The sequence below is a fragment of the Pan paniscus genome, chromosome 12 (assembly GCF_029289425.2).
Source record: "Pan paniscus chromosome 12, NHGRI_mPanPan1-v2.0_pri, whole genome shotgun sequence".
Lineage (NCBI taxonomy): Eukaryota > Metazoa > Chordata > Mammalia > Primates > Hominidae > Pan > Pan paniscus.
The window spans coordinates 26,658,543-26,682,969 of record NC_073261.2 but is presented as its reverse complement, the minus strand read 5'-3'; the positions used below and the strand labels follow the sequence as shown (position 1 = coordinate 26,682,969).

General features: G+C 43.6%; 1 long non-coding RNA gene across 1 annotated transcript; it reads right to left on the bottom strand.

The window, feature by feature from the left end:
* Nucleotides 1–6,609: 6,609 nt before the first annotated feature.
* LOC117978796 (uncharacterized) lies at nt 6,610–23,242 on the bottom strand. Its single transcript, XR_004669475.3, has 5 exons — nt 22,704–23,242; nt 20,747–20,867; nt 20,073–20,229; nt 11,101–11,366; nt 6,610–6,802 (listed from the first exon to the last, which is right to left on the bottom strand). It is a non-coding gene; the product is annotated as an uncharacterized LOC117978796 (long non-coding RNA).
* Between the last annotated feature and the right edge of the window lie 1,185 nt (nt 23,243–24,427).

Genomic DNA, 24,427 nt, shown 5'->3' with positions numbered 1-24,427 from the left:
TATCTTATGTAAAATGTACATGAACGCATAAACTACTTTCCCCGCACTCCTCTCTTTTCACATGTCAAATGTGGATTCAGTGAATGCTAATCAAAGCCTCACAAGAATCTCCCTTTCTTTGTTTTTTTTTTTTTTTTCTTCCTTCCTCCTTTCCCTCCTTCCCACTCTTTCCCCTTTAAATGTCAAAGTCCTCAAAACCCTGTTTGGAAGAAGCACAGGCCATAGGTCCTACTTTAACTTGTGTTTTTTTTTCCGAGGCACATCCTCAACCTTGGCAAGACTGACTTCTAAATCAATTAAGATCTGTCTCAGACACTTTTTGATTTACAGTTTTCACTCCAATATGATAATGTCTTCCTTTTGATTACAGGGTTTAGACTTGACACAGGCTTTGCTTAAGAACCTCAAATTAATAAAGTTTCTGCCGGTGTATCTGTGAGTGGGCAGGGGACACATTAAAAATTCAGGTCATTTTTAAGCAGTTTTCAAGCTTTTACTTTTTACCTGCATTCCCTCTGTGTCTTGTGTACAGCCTCATGGTTGACCATGAGTATGTGGCTACCTTGCGATGTCTTCAGTCTCTTCTGCACAAACACACAGATAACCAGAAATATGCTTGCCCCAATCAGAAAGGCAATCTCAGGCTACTAAAGCCACCCCTTGCCCACTGCCAAGATGGTCATTTCCAGACCATCTTGGATGTGGGTGTCTTCCACTGCTCCAAATGAGGCAAGCCCCTTTCATGGTGGCAGTGAAGCTGCTGGACCACATGGTCCACCTGCCCTGGCAGAACATTCCCTTCACCTCTCTGGGGAGGGGAAATGGAAGCAGCCCCAGGCAAGAATGCCACAGAATCCCACTGTTGTTAGTAGTTTTTTTGTGCACAAATGCTTCTTAGATTGTTAGATTCCTTTGATCAATTTGCAGGGTACTGAAATTGTTGTTTCTGCCAATTTTGTTCAGTTTTATAGTTGCTTTTTGAGAAGAGGATTTTTTGACCTCTTCACTTGGCTGTAGCCAGAAATCTCACTAACAGAGGCTGGGGGCACTGAAACCCATCTCCTTCAGGACAATTGGAAGCTTCAGTATTGAATGAGGCCTTTTAGATCCCAAAGGCTGCTCTCACCTCACTTATTATAGAGCAGAGTTGCACAATACCGGTTTGTTTGTGATGCCATTCTAAGGAAGCTTAGTTAATGAAATGGTAAAAGACCTTCACCAAGGGGCATTTTTCTCAACACAGCAATCCTCAGTGGAGACTTGTAGGTGGTGTTCCAATGTATTAGTAGATATATTTTTGTGTTTTAACATTCATGACTTGGAGTTTTACAGTATCCCCAAGTAAAAGATGGAAAGCAAGATTTTCCATGACCACTTAAAACTGGCATAACTGTGTCTTTAAACAATGACTAATAATAACACATGTTAAGTGCTTAGGTACTTGGCATTGTACTAACTGTTTCCCCTACATTAGCTTTGAATTAGGTATTATGATCAGCCACATTTTATAGCTGGGAAAGTAACCTACTAGGAGTTGCTATCTAATAACTGGTCTTTGAAGCCAGAAGTCCTTATTAATATACTCTATGGCTTTGTGGCCTGAAAGTGACCTTTCACAACTAATCAGAAGAAGGATGGTGAGTCATGCCCATTTCAACATTAAAGAAATGAATAAGGAGACAGTGTTTATACCCAGATCAGACATTAAAAGTATAACTATCTTGGTATAACTAATTCGTCCCTAAGTGCTTGACTAGAGCCGTTGATGATGACTTTAAGCAAGCCCAGCCCCTGAAGTGGTCCACACTGAATAGGATTGTGGGGTTGGGGAGGGAAGCTCCTCCAGGCACAGCACCTCCTGCCTGTGGGTAGGCTGAGCAATCTTTCCTCATTTTAACGACAAGAAAATTGAGGCCTAGAAACATGAAATGACTCTTCCCTAAAGACCCTGAAGGCCTAGTTCAAACACCACCTCTTCCCTGATGCCTTCCCTGTCTCTCAGTTCCTCTAGTGTGATTCATATGCTTAGTGCAGAGAACCTGCTCTGGTTGGCTGAATGGTTGATTCTCATGAGGTAGGTTAGATCGAAGCCATAACTGAGCAGCTACCTGTGGCGAAAGAACAACTGCTTTACCACATGAGTGCAAGGCACGGTGGCAGCCCATTCTGCTTCTGCAGAAACATCTCAAACATGGAGCCTTCGAATTATGAGCATACTCTTCCACTTACATGGCCATATATAATACTTTCTTCCTTTTCCTCTCTCTCCAGCTCATAGAAATATTGAGACAAATCAGATTATGGGCTAAAATAAAAGCTTCCCCAAACTGAGCCTTACCTCATTGTGGCATTGGAATGAGAGAAGTTAGCCCTTCCCAATCCTTCCCTTTCTGGCTCTTCACTCCATTTTTGAATTGAGAATGGGCCATTATGGGCATCTTTTCAAGGATGGAAAAAGCCCAGGGAATGAGAGGGCAAAAGCAAAGAATAGGCAGAAATAGTTTTGTCCATAAACTTTTTATGTCTTCCTAAATGGTACATAATGTGGAAGAGGCACCCACACTTTGTCCATGTGTGTTGCAAAGTATGAAGGTCAACCAAGGTGGTTTGCGCCTTGAGACAGAAACAAATTGGGCAAAAATACAGTTACTTAAAATGAAGTCTGAGTTGGATGGGTCAGTAGCAAGGAGTCATTGCAGAAGGAGAAACTTAAAGCCAAATATTGTTTCGTAAAATGTTTCAGGAATAGAGGCTAATTGGGTGGAGAATGTTCTGGATGAAATAGCAAGAGAAGGGTGCACTTGTCCAGGTGCCAGCAGCACATTGCGGATTAAGGGATTACAAAATATCTGGGTTTTGGGCGGGGGGGGGAATGCATAATATAGTTGGATCTTATGTTTTTGTTTACCCAGTCTGAAAATCTCTGCCTTTAATTGACCTATTTAGACCATGTACATGTAATATGATTATTGATATGGATGGATTTAAATCTATTATCTTGCTACATATTTTATATCATCTGTTCTTTGTTCTCTCTCATTTTCCATCTTCTTTTGGATTAGTTGAGCATTTTTAAATAATTCCATTTTATCTCCTTTGTTGGTTTATTAGCTAAAACTTTATTGTGTTTTAATGGTGATTGCTTTATGATTTAGCCTATCACAGTCTATCTTCAAGTAATATTATGTCACTTCAATAATAGCAGGAGAAACTTGCAACAATATATTTCTATTTCTCCTCTCCCAGCCTTTGTGCTATCGATGTCATACATTTTATACATGTTTAAAAGTACATAATATAATATTATTATTATTATTATTATTATTTTGAGACGGAGTCTCGCTCCGTCGCCCAGGCTGGAGTGCAGTGGCGTAATCTCGGCTCACTGAAAGCTCTGTCTCCCAGATTCACACCATTCTCCTGCCTCAGCCTCCTGAGTAGTAATTGTGGGACAACTTTAAAAAACCCCAATGTACGTGCAATTACTGTCCCTAAAGGGAGTAGGGGACAGAAAAAATATTTAATAAAATAATGGCCAAAATTTTGCTAAATTTGATGAAAACTATAAAGACACAAATTTAATCTTTCCTGTAGGTTCTCAAGCATATGAAACATAATTATAATAACTGTTTTAATGTTTTTATCTACTAATTCTATCATTTGTGTCATTTTTGGATAGGTTTCCATTAATTACTCTCCCCTCATATTTTTCTCCTTCTTTGTATGTCTGGTAATATTTAACTGAAGGGCAGACTATGAAGTTTACCTTTTGCGTTTTGGATATTTTTATATCCCTGTAAATATTGTTGAGCTTTGTTTTGACATGCAGTTAAGTTACTTGGAAATAGTTTTTCCCTTTCAGATTTTGCTTTTAAGATTTGGTAGGTAGGACTAGAGCTTTGGGTAGTCTAGTGATAATTTTGTCCCACTACTACCCTACTGTCCTACCCAACGATATATGCTCCACCAATACCCACTAACTTGACATTCATTCTTTCATCCAACAAGTGTTTATGGAGTGCATATGGGGTACCAGGCAAAACTCTTCTAAGTTCTCTATCTGATACTCCGTGAACCATGAGGTTTTTCACACTGGCTGCTGGTGGGAACAGAAACTTTCCTGGCCCTGTGTGAGCTTAGAAGACTGTTCCCTCTAATGCTTCTGGGTAATACACACCTGGCTTCTGGTAGTTTCCTTATATCCACATGCTGATTAATACTCAGTTGAAGACTTGTGGGAGCCTCCCTGCAGATTTCAAGAGTCTTTTTCGTGTGCAGTTTTTTGGTCTTCAGTACTCTTCCCTGAAAACTCAGTCACCTTGGCCTCCCTGGACTCCCAGTTTCATCTACTCAACTCATGGAGATTATGGAGCCCCGCCTGGCTTCCCCTCCCTGAGCTACAGCTTGGACCCTCTCTGAAGGCAGTAAATTGGGGCACGTTTGTTCGTTTTTCCCTCTCAGTGATCCCTGTCCTTCATTCCTTGATGTCCAATGTCTTGAAAACATATATTTTGTTCAGTGTTTCAGTCTTTTCAAGTGGGTGGATAAGTCCAGCCTTGTTACTACATTTTGGCCAGAAGCAGAAGTTCATCTGTGTTTCTGGATGTGTTCCATCCATGAGGCTCACTCTGCTTGGTTTTGAGTGAGAAACAGATGAGGTTTCTTGACTCTATGGGTAAAGAACCTCAACACCCACTGCTAAGCAGGGCTAGAGAACACAGGTGCTTACATGAACAGGCCTGGAAACCTATTCTCTATTCTATTTCTAATCTCAGTGATCTGACTGCTTCTCCAAGCCCAAACTAGCTTACTTGGCTCTTATTCTATATCTTGTTATAGCTTCTGGTAAACCACATTTATTTAACATTTTCCTCGTCCTCCTAGAGAGCAGAAAATCTCTTGCTAAAACCAGTCTCTACTGTCCTATGCAACAATATATACCCCATCAATACCCACTAGCTTGACATTCACTCTTTCATCCAGCAAGTGTTTATGGGATGGCTGTGGTGTACCAGGCATTCTGCTAAATATTAGGAATATAATTGTAAGCAAATGTAGACACTACCCCTGCTTGCATGGAGTTATTTTAGATGTTTTCTCATCACAATAATCAATAAACATTGAATTTTACACATTTGGCCTATCTGATTCTAAATATAACCATAATGATTACTGTATATAAGCACTTTACTCTCTGTTCCATTATTTAGTACCCTCAGTTGGAGTGAGACCCTGAACATTTAAGTTAACTTTAAAGACTGTTCCAAACCATGGCATTTCCTGGGCATATCAATTTACTGCAAAGGCTATCGGGGGTCAGTTATCCAATTTTGCTCATAGATCTTGAACTAGAAACTGGGTTTCCTTGTCTAGTTCCCATGTTTTGAAAAATCCCCGCTGAGCTTTAATTTCACCACTCAGGATCTGTTTAGGCGTCTACTCAGAAAAGCTGTAACATGAAAGGCCATCACTCAGTCATTGAATTGAAACAATAAATAACTCAGCTGATACCAGCCATTTCTTGGCCTTGTCCCTCCACCAAGCTTGTGATTCCTAGGGTGGAAAGTTTGAGTCCTTATTTTCTTTTTTTCATTCCTTTGTCCTGAACCGTCACAGCCACCTCACACCTACCCCACCCCCTAATATGCACCCACTTATTAGGAAGGAACATTCCTACCCCACTCCTCCTATTACCTGTGAGTTGATGTCTTCTTGAGCAGTACTCCTGGTCTGTTACTATCCCTTACTCACTCCTCCGCAGGCTACATGATTCATGAGTGACAGCAATTTGTCCATGTCCTCCACTGGGAGAATCTAATCTATTAAAAGGCTCTAAGCCCTGAAGTAGCAACCTCTCTTCTTCCCTGTCTGCCCCAGGCCAGTGTGAAGTACGATCTTGGCTTAGAGGGTATGCTTGCAAACGCATGCTTCTCCTAAGTGGACTTTCCACTGGATCTGGGTGTAGGGATGTGTGTGACGGAGTGATGGAGAGTGTGTTAGCAAGCCAGCTTGGGTTGATTACCTATGCCACATCCTCCATCCTGGTTTTTATCAGTAATAAATCTGCCCTGTTGATCTCCAGCTGCTGATCCCTTCATCTACCATTCAGTTGAGTCTACACTCAAGAAAAGAAGGAAGCATTTCTCCTGGAGCCTTACCTACAAGTGTACAGGTGACAAGTGGCAGTAACTGGACAGGGAAAGATCGCTTACACAGGTGACAACCACTAGGACACATGGTCTGCATGAATGAATGAGGGGAGTCAACAAAATCCAGTGCCCCTGACACTGAAAGGCAGCAATGCACACACAAAATGAGCCCCTTGTTTGCTGGTGGCTGCTCATCCTCACACTTGCTCTGAGTTGAGTACAGGGGTGTGGGTGGTGGGGACGTTGGGAGTTTGGACGGAGCAGAGATGGAGCTGCTATCCAGGAAACATCTTGACCCTGTGATCCCACTCTGCACTTACAGGCTCGGCTTCCTGGATGCAACATGAGGGATTCTGTGTGAAAAGTTAAATACAACTTTTGGTTTAGTGTTTCTGGACAGGAAGTGCAGTTTGAAAGTGAAGAAGACGAAAAACATATTGACAAAGGAGACACGATCATGAAAATTGAGCCCAAGGGAAAACCAGAGCCTTTATTCTGAACACTGAGAAGACTATTGAAGGTATGGTGTTTTGTGGTGGTGGTTGTTTCTGGTTTTGTTTTAGGGCAGCCTGAAACAGGATGTGATGCAGAACTGGAACAATCCAAACTTCAGTTTTCTCTGAGCAAAACATCACCCTTGACCTAGGGAGAAACTGCAGAAACAGAGTATTTAACGATTTCTTATAACTTTTGCTGCATATGCTGGGGATGGCTTTTTCATCTTTAAATACCAGCACATTAATTTTATTTCAAACACCAATACTTGAAGGCTTCTGATGGTAATGGAGGTTAAATGGCTTTCATCTGTCATGAAAGACAATGGGTTTCTTTTGTTGATAGCCTTATTGCCTGCTTTCTGTATGTCCACACTGCAGAGTGTGTGTCACAGAGACCTAGAAGCAAACAGAGTTCTCCTGTTTCCATTTGGAATCTGTGTGCCATTTCCCTAGTTCTGTGCATGTGCCCAGTTCCTCATTAGCCCTTCACACAATGAGCCAACACCAATTCATACTCCAGACGTGAATCAATAACTTTATAGCCTTGGTTCTTAAACTTTATATCTTGGAAAATGTCAAATATATACCAAGCCAGAGAGGAATCTCCCACTGAACCGCCACATGTCCATAAGCGGCATCTACAGTGACCGTCTATATCCCCACCAGCTCCCCGCTGCCTAGTTGATTTTGAAGCAAATCCCAAATATCACATTGTTTCATCTGTAAAGATGTCATTATGCATCTTAAAAATACAAGGACTCTAGGCCGGGCGTGATGGCTCGCGCCTATAATCTCAGCACTTTGGGAGGCCGAGGTGGGCAGATTGCCTGAGGTGAGCAGTTCAAGACCAGCCTGGCCAACATGGTGAAACCCGTCTCTACTAAAAATACAAAAAATTAGCCAGGCGTGGTCGCAGGCACCTGTAATCCCAGCTACTTGGGAGGCTGAGGCAGGAGAATTGCTTGAACTCGAGAGGTGGAGGTTGCAGTCAGCCAAGATCGCATCACACCATTGCACTGCAGCCTGGGTAACGAGCAAAACTCCATCTCAAACAAACAAAAAATGCAAGGACTCTTTAAAACTACCCAGAATACCATGTTCACACCAAAAATCTTAACAATAATTTCTAACATTTCAAATGTCTTCATTGGATTGTTTTGAAGCAAATGACAGGCATCCTAACATTTCATCAATTAATAATTCAGTCTGTATCTCTCTAAAAGACCTACCTTTTTTTTAAAGCAAAACCACAATATCATTATCATGCTTTAAAAAACCATTAATCCCTAAAATAATCAAATGTTCAGTCAATATATACATTTTCCTGATGTTCTTATAAATGTTATTTTAAAGTTGAGTTGTTTGAATCTGGATTCAAATTTATTTATTAATTTACTTATTTATTTATTTATTTTTTGAGATGGAGTTTTGCTCTTGTTGTCCAGGCAATGGCATGATCTCAGCTCACCACAACCTCCGCCTCCTGGGTTCAAGCTGGGATTACAGGCATGCAACACCGTGCTTGGCTAATTTTGTATTTTTAGTAGGGACGGGGTTTCTCCATGTTGGTCTGGCTGGTCTCAAACTCCCGACCTCAGGTGATCTGCCTGCCTCGGCCTCCCAAAGTGCTGGGATTACAGGCATGAGCCACCACGCCCATCTTATTTATTTGTTTGTTTATTTATGTCTCTGTCACCCAGGCTGGAGTACAGTAGTGCAATCTCAGCTCACTGCAACCTCTGCCTCCCGACTTCAAGCGATTCTCCTGCCTCAGCCTCCTGAGTAGCTGGAATTACAGGCGCCCACCACTACGCCCATCTAATTTTTGTATTTTTAGTAGAGACGGGGTTTCACCATGTTGGTCAGCCTGGTCTTGAACTCCTGACCTCAGGTGATCCACCCACCTCAACCTCCCAAAGTGCTGGGATTACAGATGTCAACCATCACTCCCAGCTTGAATCTGGATTCAAATAAATCTATGTGTTGCATTTGATAGGTAGGTCCCTTACATTTCTTTTGATTTGTGTGTTCTCCTTCCCTCTCATTCCATCAAATAATTGATTTGTTGGAAAACATGTCCATAGTTGGATTTTTAAAGATTACAGTCCAATAGTGGTTTGTTTTTTTCCCCCTTATCTTACCTTTATTCTTTTTATTAAAGAAAGCTTGAGGCATGCTTGACATACAATAACTGCACATCTTTAAAGTATATCATTTGATAAGTGTTGACATATATATGCACTGAAAAACCATCAGCAACAGTCAAGGTAATGAAAGCATATGTCACCCCCAAATACATGTAGCTCTCTGAGTTTGGGCACATGCTTAGCTTCTCCCTGACTCAGTTTCTTTTCTGTAAAATGAGTGCATGTAAAGGATGAGTATATGGAACTAGATGATCTTTAATGACCCTTGCCTGTCTAAATATCTATTAATCTTTCCTCTTTGGCTCATCACTCCATCAGATATTAGGAATAGATATATGTGAGCCCAAAGTTTTATCGCTGTAAATAAAATCCACAGCTGAAACCTATAGGTTAATTCAGTTTTTTGTATCTCATAGGTCTTTTCTTTAATTAAAAGAAAATAGGAGGCTCTCTAGCTGCTTTCTCTCCAGTATACCAGAAAGATGTATAAATTGGTTACTCATTGCTGAAAACTGGCATATTTCTATTTCAGTTCTAGCATCGCATGGTTTCCACCCTGAGCCTTTTCGAAGCATTGCCTTTTTTGAAAATAGAGTGAATGTAACGTGGGTTCACGACCCTGGAGGCTCTAATCATTCTCCAACACAGGAAAGCACAGAGACGAAGGATCAAACTCCTCCCAGTGAGAAGTTCAGGTGGTGCTGATTTTAAAACATTCAAGGGATGATCAAAATGAACACAGCAGGAGAGTATGTAAGGCCGATGAAACAGAAGCCAAGGCTGTTTGAATAAAGTGATATTTATATATATTAAGGTCTAGGCAGAGACTGGTGACAGGGCGTGAGCAAATTTGGACCTACAGTACTAATAAAAAGTGATGAAGGCCAGGCATGGTCATTCACGCCTGTAATCACACCACTTTGGGAGGCCAAGGCAGGTGCATCACCTGAGGTTAGGAGTCCGAGACCATCCTGACCAACATGGTGAAACCCCATCTCTACTAAAAATACAAAAATCAGCTGGGATTGGTGACTTGAGCCAGTAGTCTCAGCTACTCCAGAGACTGAGGCAGGAAAATCACTTAAACTCGGGAGGTGGAGGTTGCAGTGAGCCGAGATCGCACTACTGCACTCCTGCCTAGGCGACAGAGTGAGACTCTGTCTCAAAAAACAAAACAAAAACAAAAATAAAAAAACAAAAAACAGTATGCTGAAAATGTCCCTGGTGAACTCTAAAGCCTTGTTAGTAATATAGTGGCTAGTTTATTTACTCACACACTTGGTGCCAGGTAGCTGGTAGGTCTAGGAATACCAAAATACACAATCCATGGCCACAAGGAACTCATTTTCTTAAGGTGGATAAATGTGTACTTGAATCTCTAAAAAACTAAGCAACCTGTACTTCGGGCTCAGTTTACCTCCCTGAGAGGGTTAGACTTCAAGAGCTCAAAGACAAAATACCTAGACAATTCAGATGGAAGCTAAAAGCTTCATTTTATTGCAACCTTGAGCATATCTGTCTTTACTGTAAGGGTCTTTGATTCAAAGATGTCACATTGAGGCTGGGTGCGGTGGCTAATGCCTGTAATCCCAACACTTTGGGAGGCTGAGGCGGGCAGATCATGAGGTCAGGAGATCAAGACCAGCCTGGCCAACATGGTGAAACCTCATCTCTACTAAAAGTACAAAAATTAGCTGGGCATGGTGGTGCATGCCTATAATCCCAGCTACTCAAGAGGCTGAGGTAGGAAAATCGCTTAAACCAGAGAGTCAGAGGTCGCAGTGAGCCGAGATCGCACCACTGCACTCCAGCTTGGCGACAGAGACTCCATCTCAAAAAAAAAAAAAGAAAAAAGATATCACATTGATAATTCATCATTCATCCATCCATTCATTTATCCATCTCTTCATTCATTCATTCATTCATTCTAGTGCCTCCAGCCTTCTGGAAACAGTTCCGTCTCCCTGAAAATCTTTTCACATTGTTTCCCTGCCTAATTTCTACTCGTGTTCAGATGTCAATTTAGGCATCTCTTGCTCTGGGAGACCTCTCTGACCTCTAAGTCTTAATTAATACTCTTCTTGATGCACCCATCACCACGCTGGTCAAGTGCCTGTTACTCCTTAGTAACCACCCAACTGCACCATGCAGTAGGAAAGTATTAATAATTGCAGGCTAGATCACTTAGCTGTTTCTGCATTTTAAAAAAATCCCCAAGTGAATGTCTTAGAACGACAACTGTCTACCGAGCTCAGAACTCTAGGCTGGTCAGCTGGTTCTGCTGTGCGCTGGCCTGACTGGTCTTACCGGGATCACTCATGATCTGTGGTCAGCTGGGAGCTGGGTGATCTAGGGGCCTCATCCCGGTGGCTCAGCTCTGCTCTGTGTGGTCTCCCCACCCTGCAGTCAGGCCTGGGAGTGTTCTCAAGGAGGTCATGTTCCAACAGAAGCAGAATGGCAGCTGCAGGCCTCCTGAGGCCCTGGCTCAGAACATGCACTGCCTCCCTCAGGCTGTCTGCTGGTTCCAGGTCGCAAGGTCATTCCAGATCAAAGGGCTCAGGAAACAACTTCACCTGTTGATGGGAGAAGATGCAAAATACTGTGGCCACTTTTGCACTCTACAGCTCTGATTTAAAAACTGAGATTGTATTCCTCAGGGAAAGAGCTGTGCTTTGTAAAATAAGGAAAGGAATCCTCAGGGAACTGTTACGATAGGCTGGGATGAGCAAAGAGAATTAAGTTGCTTGGAATAAAAATCTTATAAAAATTTTGTTTTTAATTTTCACTGATGATGGCCGGGCAAGGTGACTCAAACCTGTAATCCCAGCACTTTGGGAGGCTGAGGCAGGTGGATCACCTGAGGCCAGGAGTTTGAGACCAGCCTGGCCAACATGGTGAAACCCCGTCTCTACTAAAAATACAAAAAATTAGCCGGGCATGGTGGTGCGTGACTGTAATCCCAGCTCTTTGGGAGGCTGAGGCAGGAGAATCCCTTGAACCCAGAAGATGGAGGTTCCAGTGAGCCAAGATTGTGCCATTGCACTCCAGCCTGGGTGACAGAGCGAGACTCCGTCTCAAAAAAATTTCCATCGATGGTGGCCAGGAAGTGGGAGGGCCCCGAGGAGCAAGAAGAGGGCTGAGAACTCCAGTGAGTCCTCCGTGAGGGCTGGTGCATGCCTCACACACTCACATACCTTCCAGCGGATCTTGACCAGAGTTTCCCTGCACAGCCAGGCCTGGGACACTTGGGAGAAAAAACTGAAACGGAAGTATCAGGCAACATGACAGGAGGTGGCAGAGGAGACTTGAGAACATCCAGGAACCTACACCTGTGCTGCCCCTGATTTGTTCCTTTAACACAGCCAGTTTTGAGGGACATTTCTGGATTCTATATTTTTGCTTTAAGCAATGCTGTCTTTTTTGTCTTATCATGCAAAATCTCAAACATATACATAAGTAGGCAGAACCTCATAAATCCTCATGCACTCAAATCCCTGCTCCCACCATGTGTAATTCAAGGCTCTCTTGCTTCATCTGTGCTCCCATCTCCTGCCCACCACATTGTTTGAGGCAAATCCAGGATCTCTTCTCTGTAAACATTTCAATATATCCTTCTAAAAGAAAGGCAATTATTTTTAAAATGTGTAAACACAATACTGTTATTACAACGTTAAAATTTGACAATGGTTCCTTAACATAATCAAATATCCAGTTAATGTTCAAACCTCCCATTGTCTCCATAATAAGGTCTGAACATTGCAAGTAATTGATGTTTGAAGTCGTTAATAGAATGACCCTCTGATATTCCCGCCCCCACTTCTGTACTTTCTAATATACTTATTGAAGAAACTAGGTAATTTGTCTAGAGTTTCCCGTGGTCTAGATATTGTGAATGGCAATTTTTTGCAGCCATTTAACGTGTTCATCTGTCTCCCGGATTTCTTGTCGATGGGTGATTGTATCCAGAGGTTTGATTCATTTGTTTTGAGAGAACAATTTCATAGGTGATGTTAAGGACTACCCTGTTTTTCTCAATTTTATTTTCAAAATTCTTACCCTATAAAGGGGTGCTGATAAATGCTACCCCTTTTATTTTCAAAGATTTACCCCCCAGATTCATGGCTTTAAAATCCTGTGCCTCACAAATTCTGTGCTTCAAATTTGTTAATTGGTGGTGGTTTTTTTTTTTTTTTTTGAGACGGAGTCTTGCTGTGTCGCCCAGGCTGGAGTTGGAGTGCAGTGGCATGATCTTGGCTCACCGCAAGCTCTGCCTCCCAGGTTCACACCATTCTCCTGCCTCAGCCTCCCGAGTAGCTGGGACTATAGGCACCCACCACCACACCTGGCTAATTTTTTGTATTTTTAGTAGAGACGGGGTTTCACCGTGTTAGCCAGGATGGTCTGGATCTCCTGACCTCGTGATCCGCCCACCTCGGCCTCCCAAAGTGCTGGGATTAGAGGTGTGAGCCACCGTTTTTCAGACAGAGTCTTGCTCTGTCACTGAGGCTGGAGTGCAGTGGTGCTATCTTGGCTCACTGCAACCCCCGTCTCCTGGGTTCAAGCGATTCTCCTGCTTCAGCCTTCTGAGTAGCTGGGATTACAGGTGCACACCACCACACCCAGTCAATTTTTTACATTTTTGGTAGAGACAGGATTTCACCATGTTGGCCAGGCTGGTCTCGAACTCCTAACCTCAGGCGATCTGTCTGCCTTGGCCTCCCAAAGTGCTGGGATGATAGGTGTGAGCCACTGCGCCTGGCCTGGTTTCTTGAATAAATAAAATGTTCACAATCTTTTCCTCCCAATTAATGAATGATTTTTAGCTTTTCCGTGTTAAAATAGGGAGTGAAGAATACACATGATTTTTGAAATGCCACAGCAATAAATTTCCAAATCAGTTTAGTTTGGAAGAGAAATCAGTGTGCATGTGATCTAACTTCCAGCACTCAGCACTAAGCCTTTATGAGAAGACCCCGGGAAAGGTCCAACACACTGGTGTGAGCAGTTAACTGGAAACCACTGGTTAAAGGGAAAGAAAACTGCAGCCACAGGGAGGTGTGGATACTGGCCAAGGAAAGAGTGAGAGAAAGATGCTTGTCAGAAACTTCTGGCATCCAATGTCAGCATCAGCCATCTAAACAAGATATTTCTGTCTCTGTTGGCCATGAGTAAATATTCGGGTTAGCCAGCAGCTATTCATGAGCTTATTGTTAGTTAAGAGTTAGAAACTTAGACATGACATGTGTTTGTAAACACATGTGCGGTCATAGTTTACATCATCTCTTTAAATAGAATCGTGTTCCCTATCTGAACTATGCAGCCATGAAGGCTGGGAAAGCAATCCTTTTTTATTCTGCACTTCAAGTAACAATCTGAAAAAAAAAAAAAATTCCATGACTTTGGAACTGGTTCTAGCACCAACTATGAAGAGAGAAAATGCAAACTAGAGCAGCCCCTTCTTATCAAAATTCCCATGGGTGTGCACCTAGCAGCGTGGAGCTGTCCTCTGGAGAAAAGGCCAGTCTAACTGTCGTGCCTATATATAGAAGCCAAGAAGAGAAAGTGATCCGTGGGCCTTGATCTGAAGGATATCAGAAGGCAGTCCTGAAATTTAATATGCCCTCAGCCTCTCCCTCCGGGTCTCTTTGTTTGATTTTTATGAGAATCTGTATGAGGGCTCTATATCATTCTCTTTTTTCATTCTTCTTTAAAAAGAAACTATAGTATTGTCTTATTTTTAGGATATAGGAAGCAATAGACAGAGGTGGCTTCCATGGAGAAGCAGTAAAAGGCTGCATTTTAACTTGATACCATGAAAGTTTGGAAACTAATGACACTGCTGTTTGATTGCTGATTCCTGCTTAAAACAGCCCCAGATTAGGTGTGGTGCAAATGAAAATGCCCTCCAGCCACCTCTACTCCTGCCAGCCACAGTTGGAGGGTGGAGTGTACAGAAGAATTGCAGGGCAGTGGAACTCTGGGCTGGGAGCCTGCATTCCTTGACCACGAACCGGATGTGTGAGCTGGACTTGGGTTTCCTCTGTCGTAAAATAGGGGGTTGAACCAGGTACAGTTGGCCATCCATATCCACAGCTTCCGAATCCAGATTCCACCCACTGCATATTGAAAATACTCAGAGTTTAGGCACAGTGGCTCACGCCTGTAATCCCAGCACTTTGGGAGGCTGAGGCAGGCAGATCACTTGAAGTCAGGAGTTCAAGACCAGCCTGGCCAACATGGTGAAACCCTGTCTCTACTAAAAACACACAAAAAAATTAGCTGGTGTGATGGCACACACCTGTGAGCCTGTGATGCCAGCTACTTGGGAGGCTGAGGCAGGAGAATTGCTTGAACCCAGGAGGTGGAGGTTGCGATGAGCCAATACCGCACGGCTGCACTCCAGCCTGGACGACAGAGCAAGACTGTCTCAGAAAAAAAAAAAAAAAAAGAGCCAACCTGTATGCACAGAGGACATATGAGTCCTCACAAGATGGGGGGCCTCTGTATCACCTTCAGGAGAAGCAGACACAGCCTGACCTACTCGTGAGGCCCACGAGTAGGAGAAGAGTTGTTAGAACCTCCCTTCCCCTCCATTCCCAGTCTTTCCCCGCTGCACTCACACAGGTAGCAGCAAACCGTGTGGTCCTGCTGGGACAGTAGAGAAATAGGCCACAAAACAACTAGGATTCATCCATCTGCCCCTACAACTCTGGCATGTGTTGAGTTGAATTGTGTCCCCCAAAAGTCCTTTGTTGAAGTCCTAACCCCCAGGATCTCAGAATGTGGCCTTATTTGGAAATAGTGTTATTGCAGATGCAATCAGTTAAGATGAGATCATACAGGAGTAGTATGGTCCCTGGTCAGTCCCTACTCCAATATGACTGGAGCCCTCATAGGAACGGGAAGTGTGTACACACACACACACACACACACACACACGCAGGACATTGTGTAAAGACTGGAGTTCTGCTGCCAAAGCCAAGGAAATACTAGAAATGAGGGAAGACTCCTGTAACACATCCTTCCCTAATGCCTTCAGAGGGAGCCTGGCTTAGCCGACACCTCAGTCTTGACTTTCTGGCCTCCGGAACCATGAGTCCCATTGTTCATTCCCATGGTTCTAAGCCACCCAGTTTGTGGCGCTTTGTTACAGCAGCCCTGGAGAACTAATACAAACTTCAACCCATTTTGCTTGACTTCCTGTGAAAGCCAATGTTTTTCTGAGGACAGAAGAAACTTCCAGTGCTGCAGGAAACACTACCACTGACTAACAGTTTAACCACTCTAAACCCCAACTTCCTCATCTGTACAAAAGAGAAGACAGGGCCTACTTGATGGAGTGGATGTGAGGATAAATGTAACCTTGACCGTAAAGCATCTAGCCTAGGCCTGGGCACACTGGAAGTTCTCAGTAAATGGTGGTGGTTTTGTTAGTCTTAGTTCACGTATGGATATGGGTGTGCTCGGTTAGTGGTCGGAGCTGGGTAGAGCACCAGGCACCAGGGGAGGGGTCTGGGTTGGGGGCTGGAAAAGTAGGAGAAGCCAGATGATAAAGCTGAGGAGGATGCTGGTGGAGCCTCCTAGCCCAGCACCCCTTCAGGGGTCCCGGGCTCGTCTGTGTCCTTGCCTGCCTCTGCCTCATCTTCATTCCCCTTTCCTGTTGACTGTTGTGCTGAAGAGGACAGAAATGTATGTGTATTGTAGTTCATGGCCATCCTATTTATGGGCAAAATAAGTTGTATCAAACCACCCAATTGGTAGGACCCAGCTTATAATAATATTTGTTGAACAAGTGAATGAGTGAATGAGCAAATGAATGAATAAATGTGTATCTCTTGGCTCCATGGACACAGATATCTGATCCCAGCAACCTGATGAAAGGTAGGATTGTGTTGGCCAGGCACGGTGGCTCATGCCAGCACTTTGGGAGGCCGAGGCGGGTGTATCACAAGGTCAGGAGTTCAAGACCAGCCTGGCCAAGATGGTGAAACCCCATCTCTACTAAAAATACAAAAAAATTAGCCGGGTGTGGTGGCGCACGCCATAGTCCCAGCTACTCGGGAGACTGACGCAGAGAATTGCTTGAACCCGGGAGGCAGAGCTTGCAGTGAGCGGAGATCGCGCCACTATACTCCAGCCTGGGTGACAGAGCGAGACTCTGTCTCAAAAAAAAAAAAAAAGTAGGATTGTCTTGACCCCACTCATTCAAATGGTAGCTACTCCACTTCCAACTCGGATTTGAGAGGTTTTAGCAGTGACATGAGGAGAAATCATGTAAACATGAGAAGAATGCCACCCAACTTAAGCCTCTTACCACATGGACTATTTTAATAGCTCAGCATAACTTTCTAGGCTGACTTGTAGGCCCTCGAACGCTGGCTGGGTTTCCCCTCTCTCCCTCATGCTCGTCGGCCTCACGCCAGCTCACCTGAGGATTCACCATGCTGCCTGTCCACACATTCGCTCTCTCAGTGTAAATCCTGGAAGTCAGCACCCCTTGACATCCCCCGTGCTTGCCACACCAGGAAGAGGCATAAAAATAACAGGAGAATCCCTCCCTCCCTTCAGATCAGATTCACTCTGATGGCTTTTCCTCTCCATGATGTTAAACTTAAACTTCGTAATTCCACATCCCTGCCTGCTTGGACTTCCAGGCCCGTTTGCTCCATCCTGGCTCAACTGTAGCCCATGCACGTCAATGGCACCTGCAGATTTCCCGCCTGTGTCCCCATGCTGTAGTTCCAGAGCCCTGCTCTGTTCTCCTATAATCGGACTCTCCCAACCCAGCTGCCTATGATTCCTGGGGCCCTCATTGCCCCTAGGACACTCAGGCTGCTCTGTCTTTTTGGCATGATCCCTCCTCTTCCCCAGTCTTGCTCTTCACTCATTTCAAACACCTGCAAAACGTACCCTCTCCACTTCCCACTTCAGCTCACACCTCTGTTCCATCCCGGCCTGGAGTCCACTTGCAGTGGACTCAGACGCATTTATTTATACAGAACCCAGAGGGTCAGCCCCTATTTTCCCATTAGGATTATCTGCATCTTCAGAAGAAGACACATTTTAACTCTGTTTTCAATTATTTCATGTCTTTGTGCTTAGTAGAGAAGAATCTAAATTGATCAATGTATGCAAAGTACAGCCAGGACCAGTTATTCTATCACTGGGATGGCGAATAAATTTCCACCTGCATGCCAACCCCGGTGGTTAACAAAGGTGCTGCAGTGCTGAGTGTTGGAGATTAGAAGAGTCTAGGTTCACATCGAGGCTCGGTGGGGAAGACTGTGACCCCCTGGTGACACCCCTCGGGCCACAGGGGAAGGGAGCTGCCTGCAGGTCACATGTTTGCCAGCCCCTGTCCACTAGATCTGTCTCCCTTCATGAGCTCACTTTAGGAAAGGGAGATTTTTGTGGCTTTTATGGGTTGGAAGTTTCTGGAGTTGACAGGGAACCACAGGAGTTGCTTAGTTGAAAATAATCTTTGTCTCTAATGTTGAACTTGCTCTCATCTGAGATCCAGGGCTGGCTGGAAAGATGAGTAAAGCAGAGGGCAAAATGAGAGCCCTTGACCCCTGCAAGAGCCATCATTTACTCAGGAGCTTTTGAACACAGTAGCATTCTAGCAGAAATGAGCCTTGACAAGTTGGTTTTTTTTTTTTTTTTTTTTGAAATGTAGTTTCACTCTTGTCGCCCAGGCTGGAGTGCAATGGCGTAATGATCTCAGCTCACTGCAACATCTGCCTCCCAGGTTCAAGCGATTCTCCCACGTCAGCCTCCTGAGTAGCTGGGATTACAGGCACCTGCCACCATGCCCAGCTAATTTTTGTATTTTTAGTAGCGATGGGGTTTTGACATGTTGACCAGGCTGGTCTCAAACTCCTGACCTCAGGTGATCCGCCCGCCTTGGCCTGACCAAAGTGCTGGGATTACAGGCGTGAGCCATCATGCCCCGTTGACATGTCGGATTCTTTAAAGAGAAATTGTCTCTAGACAGCAGAATATGGACTGCCCACTCAGCCCAGATATCTCTCAATAATAATAATAATGATAATAATAGAAGAAGAAGAAGGAGAAGGAGCAGAAGGAGAAGGAGAAGAAAGGAGAAGGAGAAGGAGAAGAAGAGGAGGAGGAGGAGGAGGAGGATGAAGAAAAGGGTCTTTAAAGTGAGACCTTAAGGAAGTTATGACTGACTGACCCTTACTATGTAGACCCGCTTTTTTTTTTTTTTTTTTTTTTGGAGACGGTGTCTTGCTCTGTTGTCCAGGCTGGAGTGCAGTGGCGTGATCATAGCTCACTGCAGCAATGAACTTCTGGGCTTAAGTGATCCTCCTGCCTTAACCTCCTGAATAGCTAGGACTACGGGTGCACACCACCATGCCCAGCTAATTTTTTTAGTTTTATTTTTGTAGAGATGGGGGTCTCACTATGTTCCCCCAGGATGGTCTTGAACTCCTAGCCTCAAACAATCCTTTGATCCTCCCTCCTCAGCCTCCCAAAGGGCTGGGATTACAGGCATGAGCTGCTGCTCCCTTAGAGACCTGCTTTTTCACATAAATTTTAAGTTCCTAAAACAGACTGTCCGGCTCCTCAGGTAGCTCTTAACCTTGAGTTTCTCCAGTCACCTTGGGCTAGCTCTGGTCCAGCCCCAGCCCTCTTCAGCTGTGCCCTTGACCTTGTCTCTCACCCTTGTCTCCTGCGTTCTAGAGGTCCTGGGCTATTCACTCCTGGCTTCAACCCTTCCTTACCCTTGACTCTGGCTTACTCACAACCAGTGCTATCTGTAAGGAGTGAATCCCTATTGCTTTATTTCTACAAAATGTTGCTGCCTTTTAAAGGCCTCTGCCAGCTCCTGGCTGCAGCATGGGTGACTGGAGTTCTGTCATTGAGTAGTCAATGTCCACATTCTTACCCAAAATGCTATTCTGGGAGGGGGTGTGGAAACTCCTCTGGGGAGGGATGGTCTTTTCCTGTTTGGAAGGGGAGACTGGTTGCTCCATGTGATACTTTCTTTGCCATGCAATGAATATCCCCTCACCCCACAGTACCCTTCCTCATAAGAGAGCCCTTTTCCATCACTTCCTGCCTAGAAGCCTGTATCTTACACTTGGAGGCATCATTTCGTGCTCCCTGTTGCCAGAAATGGGTCCTGGTGGCATCTGGAAAGAAGGAGGAGGAGTTAACCCATAAGAACCCTAGAGAGTGGGAAAACAGAAAAAGGAAAGCTCTCTTTCCCGACCTTTTAAACTCTTAAATGGCAAGGAAGAATAAAGAATGCTCACCCTGTGATGAAACAGCTCTTCTCAAAGATCAAAATTTCTCTTTTCCTTTGAGGGTTTTTAATCAAACACCAGAAATAAATGGATCTCTTTGGTTATATTTAGGCAAATATCACACAATGCCTCCATTTCTTTTCTTTTTCCATTTTCAAATGAGGATCTGTAAAGAAAAAAGGAAAAGTAAAAATTCCCCTAAACCTGAAGCAAAGATTTATATCAACATGTTTATCAGAGACCAAGCTAAAATCAATCATATATGTAATCACACTAACATATTTGTAACATCTTGATTTGACTAATTAAAAAAACTTTTGGCCGGGCGCAGTAGCTCACACCTATAATCCCAGCACTTTGGGAGGCCAGGGCAGGTGGATCATGAGGTCAGGAGTTTGAGACCAGCCTGGCCAACATGGTGAAACCCCATCTCTACTAAAAAGACAAAAATTAGCTGGGCATGGTGGCACATGTCTGTAATCCCAGCTACTCAGGAGGCTGAGGTAGGAGAATCGTCTGAGCCTGGGAGGTGCAGGCTGCAATGAGCTGAGATCATACCACTGCACTCCAGCCTGGGTGACTGAGCGAGACTCCATCTCAAAAACAAAAAGAAAGAAAAGAAAAGAAAAGAGAAAAGAAAAGAAAACTTTTAAGCAATTTCATTCCCCTTCACTCCCATATACCTGTATTTTGGAACAGGTATATATCGTCTCCACTTCAACTTTTTATTTGAGTTTTAACCAATCACGAGCACTTAGCATTCTTCCATGGGCTGCGTTTGTCTGAGATCAGCTTCGCAATGCTCTGCAGGGAGACTGAGTGTCAATGCTCTCTGATGCACCTGCCTCATGGGAATGGATTTTTCCCCCCTTTGAACAACTCCTGAATAACCTAGAATTGGAAGCTTGTCCTGGGGAAAGCAGATGACTAGTCATTAGCAGAGGTTAAGGAGAAGTTCTCCTTCCTCCAGCTATCTCAGCAGCTGCCCAAAAGGCAGAATAGATTGACCTCCACCAGTCTTCTCCCAGCATTACACGTACGCCTGCCGTGGTTCTTGACATCACTCCTGGCTTTGGTGAGGCCCCTGCTTAGTTTTATCTGTTGATCATAAACAAGTGGTAACTCCACTTCCAAGCACTGAAAAACAACGTCCTTTTCCAAATTTTTCAGTTGCTATTTCCCAGGATGGAGTTTAAAAGGAAATGGTTGGAATAGTCCAGGTTTGAGCTCAAAGCTTGGGTACCCGTGCTGATGGGATGATGGCAGGGTCTGGCCTAGAGGAGTTATGGAAGGTGCATATTTGCACTTTTGATTGTGAGCAAGCAGTGCTGCGTTGGATGAACAGAAAGACATCGCAAAACCAAAATATCTTAGATGAGTAGTGATTAGAATTCACAGGCACTGAGAATGTGTATGATTTCTCCTCTATTGTTAAAAAGGAAGCTCTCAATCTTGGAATATTGCATTAGTAGGTCCCAGGAAGGAGGTGTGATAAAACCCAAAGGATAGAAGTTAACTCTGCCTAGAGATAGCACTGAAAGCACTAACCTAGTGCTATTAAGTGCTGAAATGCTTTCTGTTTAGACTTCAAAGAGGCTCAAGGACAGAGCAGCTGTGCCCTGGCAGCATCTCCTTTGATAACCAGACCCCTCACCCCAGTGCGCCAAGGGCAAGCCAACAACCTGTGTGCAGAGGGAAGGGAGAATATCGCTGATAAAATGCCTTCCGGACAACAGAGACTGAGGACAAATATGAAAGATCAATACCTAGGTTCTATCTGATACAGGATCAAAGCAGCCAGACAGTTTACACACAAGCAAATATAATGAATCAATGCATAGCCGCAATTTCAGAAATGTAAATATACATTTTTATGATAGCCTGAAGGACCTATAAAGCTAGCAAACAAGAATGTAAATATCCAGCTTAGTCAAATTCTAAGTCGGTTTGATCATTCAGGACAACAGTGTGGCAATATGCATAATAAAGAACTGTCAATGTGATTCGTGACCTCTAGCCCAACACCCTACTTTGGGTAGGTATTTTCTCCTGTTTACACTGCAGAAAAAAATTATTTATTTACAGTTGTAAAAGATAGGGATTCTTTCAGATGCTCAAGAATGGGGAATTGGTTATATAAATACAGACCCCCAGTAAACTGTTACCGGCCAGGATTCTGTACCGGTCTGCAGCAACCTCAATTTTTGCCTCCTCAGAAGAAATAATCCAACCGAGGGGCATAAGTCAGAGTTAGAGACTGAGGCAAGTTTTAGAGCAGGAATGAGAGTTTATTAAAAAGCTTTAGGCCAGGCGCGGTGGCTCAAGCCTGTAATCCCAGCACTTTGGGAGGCTGAGGCAGGTGGATCACCTGAGGTCAGGAGTTCGAGATCAGCCTGACCAATATGGTGAAACCCCGTCTCTACTAAAAATACAAAAAAAATTAGCTGGGTGTGGTGGTGTGCGCCTGTAACTCCAGCTACTTGGGAGGCTGAGGCAGGAGAATCACTTGCACCTGAGAGGCAGAGGTTGCAGTGAGCCGAGATCGTGCCACTGTACTCCAGCCTGGGCGACAGAGGGAGACTCTGTCTCAAAAAAAAAAAATAAAAAGCTTTAGAGCCAGAATGAAAGGAAGTAAATTACACTTGGAAGAGGGTTAAGCCGGGAACTTGAGAGATTCAAGTACACGGTTTGATCTCTGACTTGCGGTTTAATAGGTTGGCATGCTTCCACCGTCTTGCGTTCCTTCTTCCCTGATTCTTCCCTTGGGGTGGGCTTTCCGCATGCCCAGTGGCCTGCCAGCACTTGGGAGGGGAGCATGCGCAGTGTTTTTACTGGAGTTGTACGCATGCTCACTTGAGGCATTCTTCCCTTAACCAGTCGAATGTTCCTAGGAGGACACATACCAGTTAAACTCTACCATTTTGCCTCTCAATGCACATGCCTGAGCCCACTCGCCCAGCTCCTGAGATCTTACTGGGAAGCTGCTGATCACCAGCTTCGGGTGTTTCTGTTTATTGGGAGACTGCCTTTCCCTCGTGGTGGCTGCAACCAATTATTATTTTAGAGAGACAGTTAACAACCGCCTGACCATCACCTAATGGTCACCTGACATTCCTGGTGGGGGTTGGGGGAACCTCTCCTGCCCTGCTCATGTCTGACTAGCTACCTACTGTAACAACTCTTCTATGGCACCTTAACCTAAAAGCATGGAGACCTATACCATTATTTTATACATGAGGACACTCAGGAGACGTTAACTCTACGATTGCAAATAGTTTTCACCTTACATACTAATTCCCTGGATTGGAAAATGTGTCCCGAATTTAAAAGAGTCCACCCCACTCACTACTGCTAAAGAATGATTTTCTCATCCCTAGGATGTGACATTATCTGGAAAGAAATATAGCTTCAAATAGCCCAAGAAATAGAGGTCAATGTCACTGGCTGTTTTCAATGTACCATAATGTTTTCTGGGACTGCCAAAGTTTTCATGATTCATTGACTAAAACCCACTGACAAAAACATAACTTCTTTCAGATTTGATGTATATTTTTCAAAGTAGTGGTTAAAAACTATTTTTACAAGTATTATGAGGTATTTACTCAAATAGGTAGATATTTAACTTTGTTTTATTTTATAAGATGATAACCTTTTTTACCTCCTAAAACCAAGAAGTAAATTATATACTAGCAATTATTAAGCTTTTGGCATTATCTACCTTTCATTACATGCATAGTAAATATTCGGTTATGCTGTTTCTGATTTAGAGAGTCATTCCCCCCAAATTCTGCCTTTTATGTTTCATTAGCTATTAATATTGATAACATATTTCTGTTGTCATGATCAATCATGTCCTAAAATAATAATTATATTGAAAACTCAATCTGGAAGAAAAGTGAATACTTAGACAAAAAATTGTGAATGAAATATTAAGTGAGAAAAGAAAAACTAATATTGACACACGTTACAGCTATGCAAAACTGTTTACTGGTTAAACAATTTCTGGACCAATGTAAATAGCTTAGCATTCCTGTTCTTTTCCTTTGAAAAGTTGCTTAAGACAAAGACAGCAAGTTGGAAGAAGAGAAGGGAGAGAGAGAGGGTGCCGGTACTGAAATGTTAAAATTCCAGTTTCCATGCATTGATTTTGTATGGTAGGATAACCAATAAAACACTTCTGTGCAGAAATATGGTATGAAGAGGAAAGCTATGGAGAAAGTGAATTGGAAATACCAGTTCAAGAAGAAAACACTACCTTAGTTCATTTTTTAAATGAATGTTAGTGAGTTTAGAATTATTATAGTTTTGAAATTCTATTGGAAACTTTTTAAAGAGCGACGTAACAGTTCTATTTTTGATGTTTA